Source organism: Artemia franciscana, chromosome 15, assembly GCF_032884065.1.
Source record: "Artemia franciscana chromosome 15, ASM3288406v1, whole genome shotgun sequence".
NCBI lineage: Eukaryota > Metazoa > Arthropoda > Branchiopoda > Anostraca > Artemiidae > Artemia > Artemia franciscana.
Window position 1 is genome coordinate 8,889,910 of NC_088877.1, and position 8,328 is coordinate 8,898,237.

Sequence of the window (8,328 nt, forward strand, 5' to 3'; positions counted from 1 at the left end):
TTGGGATTACAACCCCAATACACATACGAATAAAAACAATACAAAAAAGGAGAGGAAAATAAAAAAGAAAAGAAAAGAAAAGCAAAAAAATAAGGAAGAAAAGATAAAGAAATAAGAATATTCAATTACCCTGCATTTTGATCGATGTGGGATTTCACTTCAAAAAAGACAAAAAAGACAAAACAAAAAGAAACACAAAACCACTTGACCAGTATCGCCTAAAACAAAACCAACATCTTGACTCCACTTGAGGTTTACTTAACTATCAAACCATAAATATCATGGCAAAATTGCTTTAATTCCCGCCAAAACTCACGAAAATTATCCATGTTTCTTAAAGTCTTAGGTAAACAATTCCATGCATGGGGTCCTAGATGCCGAATGGAAAATTGAGATCTACGGGTAATAGCAAGCGGACGACGAATTATCTGGAACTGTCTCGTAAAATATGTATGAGTATCACTTCCTAATTTAAACATACTTTTAAAACATATGGGTAAACAATTTTGAAAATATTTATATATAAGCAGGCTTCGATAAAAAGTAATAAGTCCTGCTAAAGGCAAGATTTTGCAATCTATATACCTCTTTTGTACCAAGTCTATAGAACCAACACCGCATAACACTCGAAGCACTTTATTCTGCAAAACTCGAATATGAGAGATATAAGAAGAAAATGTTACACCCCAAATACTACAATAACATAGCAGACAAGGATGAATTAAGGAATAATACGGTACTCTTAAAATATCTCTTGGGAAAATGAAATATCTCATAAAATCTATATCTCCTAAATATCTCTTAAAATACCAACATTCCTAGCGAGTTTCAGACTAATATAGTCTGTATGTTCTCTAAAACTAAGACATTCATCAGTTAAAACTCCTAGATATTTTGTACAATTTATTCTTAAAATACTCAAATCAGCAAAATTAAGTCTATCTATCCAAAGGTAATAATTTGAGCTCCTACCATACAATAAAAAGCAAGATTTACAATAATTCAAATTTAATGTATTAAGCTTCATCCACTTTTGTAGAAACTCCAGACAAGAACTAATACGACTCAACAGCCGAATCCCTGTTTGTGCAGCCACAATTATATGAGTATCATCCGCAAAGCTGAGGACAATTACTTTTTTCCTGTTACATCCAAAGTTAAGATCAAACGAAATCATATTAAAAATTCTGCATAAATCATTTATAAAAACTAGAAATAAAAGGGGACCAAGAACAGATCCTTGAGGTGCTCCAAATTTAACATTACTGATTGAAGAAATATTATCCCCTAGTTGTACAAACTTAGTTCTTACTTTTAAAAACGAGGACAGTAATTCAAAACGTTGTCCTCTAAAACCGCAATCTTCTAATTTGGCAATGAGTATAAAATGGTCAACGCAGTCAAAAGCTTTTATAATATCAAGAAAAACAGAAGCGACTTTCATACCATTATCCAACACATCACTCAAAAAACTTGTCAAAAATAAAACAGCATGCTCAGTAGATAAACCCCTCCAAAAACAAAATTGATTTGGATTGAAAAATGACTTACTCTCTAAAAATTCAACCATTCTCTTAACTATTAATTTTTCAAACAATCTAGACACTACTGGTAATAAAGAAATGGGCCTGTAATTTTCTAGTACATTCTTATCCCCACCTTTATAAACAGAAATAACTTTTGTAATTTTAAACCAACTTGGAAGCACTTCAGTCCTAAAATATTCGTTAAATAAATACACTAAATGACCGGAAATAACAGGGAAAATATACTTTAAAGTTCTAACTGTTACAAAATCAGAGCCTGAAGCTCCAATTTTCATATTTTTCAATGTTTCAGAAAGAGTCCAGCTTTAGCGTAAAGGGCGGGACGTTGAGGAGGGGACAGCCCCTTTCATAACCGGAATATTTTCTGTTCGTTTTAAGTTTTAACGTCACTCCTTACTTTCAGTTGAAAAAACTTGTTTTTTATTTAATACAATCAAAAGACTGTTTTTAGAATTCAATCCAATCATGTGACACATAATTCAAATCATCCGTTCGGTTCGACATCTCTGATTTTCTTCATAATATATCTTTAAGTTTCTTATTATTAGGTATCTCGTAATATATCTTCTTTTTTCCTTGGTATTTTTTTTTGCCGAAAGCTGACTTTAAACGAAGAGTCACTAACAGTAAAACCTACTTGCTGAATTAAATAAATTGTTTAATGTGTTTCTTATTATTAGGTATCTCGTAATATATCTTCTGTTTTTCTTGGTATCTTTTTTGTTTGCCGAAAGATGACCTTAAACGAAGAGTCACCAACAGCAAAACCTACTTGCTGAATAAGATAAATTTTTTAATACGTTTTTTATTATTAGGTATCTCGTAATATACCTTCTTATTTTCTTGGTATTTTTTTTGCCTAAAGATGACTTTGAACGAAGAGTCACCAATAGTAAAACCTACTTGCTGAATTCAATAAGTTTTTTAATGACACACACAGCGCCGTCAATTCACCAAAATGTACAGGAGACAAAAATTTACTTTTCAAAATCTGGGAGGAGGGGGTATTTTAGTATTTTCCGCCTTTTTAAGGCAATCACCAAAAGATCTATTTTTCAATAAAGATGCCTGAAAAGTTATTTTCCATATCTTGGCGGAGTTTTGGAGGCGCCAAGAAAAACCTCCTTTGCCCCTCCCTAACCCTTTCTCAATTGTCGCAATTGAGCACAAAATTTTAAAACAATAAAATTTTATATCTTTCAATATAAACGCATGATCTGTTTTAATATTCCAATGGACAGACAAGAATAGAGAACATGAGCTCTATTCAAGGACTATTCTACTGTAAATGATTTTTTTTGACGAACACATTAAAAGCTACTGAGATTTCAATTCTTGATCGTAAAAATGGAATTTTACTGAATCCTTTTCCCTACCTATACATTCTTTAATCCTCCTCAACTCTATCCTGTGTTTGTTCAAGCAGATTTTAGCTGTGACAAATTTTAGGTCCAAATTTTCGCATAAATCTGAACGAGGAAATAACTAATTTATAAGAAAATTCATAGTGCTCATCATAATATTAAAATAAGAGGAAATATCGTCATTATATAGTCTTAGAGTTGTTTCTTATAGTCTCCTACTAGGAGCTATTTGATCTTATTCTCCGCTTTCCGACCATATTTTAGTGTTATTATCAAAATAATCCTGCATTGTCGTCATAATTATTACACGAATTTTTTGCTAATATTCAATTACACACACTTCTTTGGAAGCTATGATTTATATATGTCCTACATCTACTCTTAGAATCAGTTCTAGGATTAAGCGAAGGTCACGCTTTGTGCTAAAATTTTCTATGTTAAGTGGTTAAGTTACGTTACGTAATGTATTACGTTCCACACTTAAGTAAGTCCTTTCTCACTAGGCTGACATTAAAAATCCATAAGCGATAACGATCCTGATGGCATTGCTGTCACTCGAACTGGGAATTTCAATATTTAGTTTTTCAATAATTTTAAGCTAATTGACTATTTTGGAAACTTTATTCGAGGGTGATTTATCCCTCTTAAGGGTATTAAATAAAAAAAAAACTAATTTTTCTAGCTGAAAGTAAGGAGCGACATTGAAACTTAAAACGAACAGAAATTACTCCGTATATGAAATGGGTTGTCCCCTCCGCAACCCCTCGCTCTTTACGCTAAAGCTTTTAATTGTTTTAAAAAGTAGAATTGTGGCAAAGAGTCAAACTTTAGCGTAAAGAGCGAGGGATTGCGGAGGGGACAACCCATTTCATATACGGAGTAATTTCTGTTCGTTTTAAGTTTCAATGTCGCTCCTTACTTTCAGCTAGAAAAATTAGTTTTTTTTATATTTAATTTCTGAACGTTTTTGAATTAATGCATGTTTGGTTTTGGCTCTCCACACATAAATTATTAAAATGAAATTTGCATATTAATTCTTTTTTTGGCTAAATGGCTTTCTCTTAGTTTTGATCAGACGATTTTGAGAATAAGGGGTGGAGAAGGAGGCCTAGTTGCCCTCCAATTTTCGGTTACTTAAAAAGGCAACTAGAACTTTTAATTTTTAAAGAACTTTTTTATTAGTAAAAAATATACGTAACTTAAGAATTAACTTACGTAACAAACTTTCATAACCTTATATTTTTATTATGTATACGAGGGGGTTTGTACCCTCGTTAATACCTCGCTCTTTACACTAAATCGTAAGTTTTGTCCCAATTCTTTAAGAATCACCCCTGAAACAGAAAGGTCGTAGAATAACTAGTTGAAATTACTAAAAATACTTCAGCATAAAGAGCAAGGTATTTATCTCCTCCTAAATACCTCGCTCTTTATGCTAAAGTATTTTTATAACCCCTCATATGCGTAATAATCTCTGTTCGTTTTCAGTTTCATTGCTACTTCTTCCTTTCATTTGAAAAAACATTTTCATGTTTATTTTTCATTGTTTTCTTATAGTAATGCTAGAGAATCCTGCGCCCTTTTCATTGAATTTTTCTTCCCCCATGACAGATTCCTCCAAGAAAAGATCCTCCAACATAGCCTTCTCTCCTCAGCCCCACCCCCAAACAAAATAAAATCCCCCTGAAAACGTCTGTACACTTCCCAATAAACATTACTATATTCAAACACTGGTCAAAGTTTGTAGCTTGCAGCCCCTCCCCCAGGGATTGTGGGGGAGTAAGTCATCCCCAAAGACATAGTTATTATGGTTTTCGACTATGTTGAACAAAATGGCTATCTCAAAATTTTGATCCGTTGACTTTGGGAAAAAAATAAGCGTTGGAGGGGGCTTATATGCCCTTCAATTTTTTTAGTCACTTAAAAAGGGCACTAGAACTTTTCATTTCCATTAGAATGAGCCCTCTTGCGACATTCTCGGACCACTTGGTCGATACGATGACCCCTGGGGAAAAGAAAGAAAAAAAACAAAAAACAAACAAACAAATAAACACGCACCCGTGATTTGTCTTCTGGCAAAAAATACAAAATTCCACATTTTTGTAGATAGGAGCTTGAAACTTCTACAGTAGGGTTCTCTGATACGCTGAATTTGATGGTGTCATTTTCGTTTTGATCCTACGACTTTTAGGGGGATTTCCTCCCTATTTTCCTAAATAAGGCAAATTTTCTCAGGCTAGTAACTTTTGATGGGTAAGAATAAACTTGATGAAACTTATATATTAAAAATCGGCATTAAAATGCGATTCTTTTGATGTAGCTATTGATATCAAAATTCTATTTTTTAGAGTTTTGGTTACTATTGAGCCGGGTCGCTCCTTACTACAGTTCGTTACCACGAACTATTTGAAAATTGTAGTTATGTGCTACAAAACGACAGAAAAGCTACTTTTCAGGAGCCACTTTCTGAGTTCACTTTCAAATCTTTTTGCCACTTTTCTGAGAACAAGACTTTTCATTTCCTTTCAGATCACCCTTCTCCTAAGACTCTAGGCTATTCGTTAGATATGATCAACTATGGGAAAAAAATAATAAACACTAATTCGTGATCATCCTTCTGCATGAAAATCGTGGTTTTACAATCTGCAGTGGTTTTTCAATATGGAGGACTCAAAATCTTTCGTTTATGGTTTAGAATATGAATAATTGCTTCGCTATCTTAAAATTTTCATTCTGTTGGTTTTGATGTTTGGTGGCACAAAATAGCAGTGAAAGCCACTTTGCTCTTGCGCGATCTGTTTTCTCACTTAAGAAACGCACAAGACATGGTGACTTGCTTTCAAAAAACCTCTCTCCCAACCTTATACAGCGACTGGTTCAATACAATCACTTCTTGGGAAAAAGTTACACATCAGTACTTTCCAGGCCAAAACGATTTACCCTGTTTTTCAAGATTTAAGGAAATGGTTTCAATTCTCTTTTATACATTTATGACTATTTTGATTCCAACGGAACAATGTTAATTTTGATATGACACCGTTTTCGTATGGGTTTTGCAAGTTCCGAAATTCCCATAAATTTGTTTTCACAATAACATTTCACATAGTTAATGGTAACGAACTGTAAGTAGGGAGCAACTCAGCCCAATAGTAACCAAACCTCTAAAAATCGGAATGTTGATAACATTAGGTATATAAGAAAATTGGCTATCCGCAGCTGTGTTATTCTCGCATATAGCACTAATCGCTTTAAAGTATTTGTCAGGTATCAAACAGTTCATGGTAACGAACTGGAAGTAGGGAGCAACTCAGCCCAATAGTAACCAAACCTCTAAAAATCAGAATGTTGATAACATTAGGTATATAAGAAAATTGGCTTTCCGCAGCTGTGTTATTCTCGCATATAGCACTAATCACTTTAAAGTATTTGTCAGGTATCAAACAGTTCATGGTAACGAACTGGAAGTAGGGAGCAACTCAGCCCAATAGTAACCAAACCTCTAAAAATCAGAATGTTGATAACATTAGGTATATAAGAAAATTGGCTTTCCACAGCTGTGTTATTCTCGCATATAGCACTAATCACTTTAATGTATTTGTCAGGTATCAAACAGTTCATGGTAACGAACTGTAAGTAGGGAGCAACTCAGCCCAATAGTAACCAAACCTCTAAAAATCGGAATGTTGATAACATTAGGTATATAAGAAAATTGGCTATCCGCAGCTGTGTTATTCTCGCATATAGCACTAACCACTTTAATATATTTGTCAGGTATCAAACAGTTTATGGTAACGAACTGTAAGTAGGGAGCAACTCAGCCCAATAGTAACCAAACCTCTAAAAATCAGAATGTTCATAACATTAGGTATATAAGAAAATTGGCTATCCGCAGCTGTGTTATTCTCGCATATAGCACTAATCACTTTAATGTATTTGTCAGGTATCAAACAGTTCATGGTAATGAACAGTAGTAAGGAGCGCCATGATTCAATAGAAACCGAAACTCTAAAAAATGGAATTTTGGTACCAATAGTCAAACAGTTCGTGGTAACGAACTGTAGTAAGGAGCGACCCAGCTCAGTAGTAAACGAAACTCTAAAAAACGGAATTTTGATGCTAAAATATACATCAAAAGAATCAGATTTTTATGCTGATTTTAAATATAAAAGTTTCATCAAATTTAGTCTTTGTCATCAAAAGTTACGAGCCTGAAAACATTTGCCTTATTTTAGAAAATAGGGGAAAACACCCCCTAAAAGTCACAGAATCTTAACGAAAATCACACCATCGCATTTGGCGTATCAGAGAACCCTATAGAAAATTTTCAAGCTCCTATCTACAAAAATGTGGAATTTCGTATTTTTTGCCAGAAGACAAATCACGGGTGCGTGTTTTTTTTTTTCCCAGGGGTCATCGTATCGACCAAGTGGTCCTAGAATGTCGCAAGAGGGCTCATTCTCACGTAAATGAAAAGTTCTAGTGCTATTTTTAAGTGACCAAAAAATTGGAGGGCACCTACGCCCCCTCCCACGCTCATTTTTCTCCAAAGTCAACAGATCAAAATTTTGAGATAGCCATTTTTTTCCGCATAGTCAAAAACCATAAAAACTATGTCTTTGGGAATGACTTACTCCCCTACAGTCCCTAGGGGAGGGGCTGCAAGTTACAAACTTCGACCAGTGTTTACATATAATAATGGTTATTGGCAAGTGTACAGTCGTTTTCAGGGGATTTTTTTTGGTTTTGGGGGTGGGGTTGAGGGGAGGGGGCTATGTGGGAGAATCTTTCCTTGGAGAAATATGTCATGAGGGAACAGAAATTCAATAAAAAGGGGCAGAATTTTCTAAAATTACTATGAAAAAAATGAAAAAATAAACATGGAAAAGTTTTTTCAATTGAAAGTAAAGAGTAGCATTGAAACTTAAAACGAACAGAGATTATTACACATATAAGGGGTTCTAAAAATACTTTAGCATAAAGAGTGAGGTATTTAGGAGGAGATAAATACCTCGCTCTTTATGCTATAGTATTTTAGTAATTTCAACTATTTATTCTACGGCCTTTCTGATTCAGGGGTTATTCTTAAAGAACTGGGACAAAACTTACGATTTAGTGTAAAGAACGAGGTATTAACGAGGGTACAAACCCCCTTATATACATAATAAAAATTAAAGAATATAAAAGTTTGTTACGTAAGTTAATTCTTAAGTTAAGTATATTTTTTATTAATAAAAAAATTCGTTAAAAATTAAAATTTATAGTTGCCTTTTTATATAACAAAAAAAAATTGCATGGCGACTAGGCCACCTTCCCCATCCCTTATTTCTCAAAATCGTCTGATCAAAACTAAGAGAAAGCCATTTAGCCAAAAAAGGAATTAATATGCAAATTTCATTTTAATAATTTATGTGTGGAAA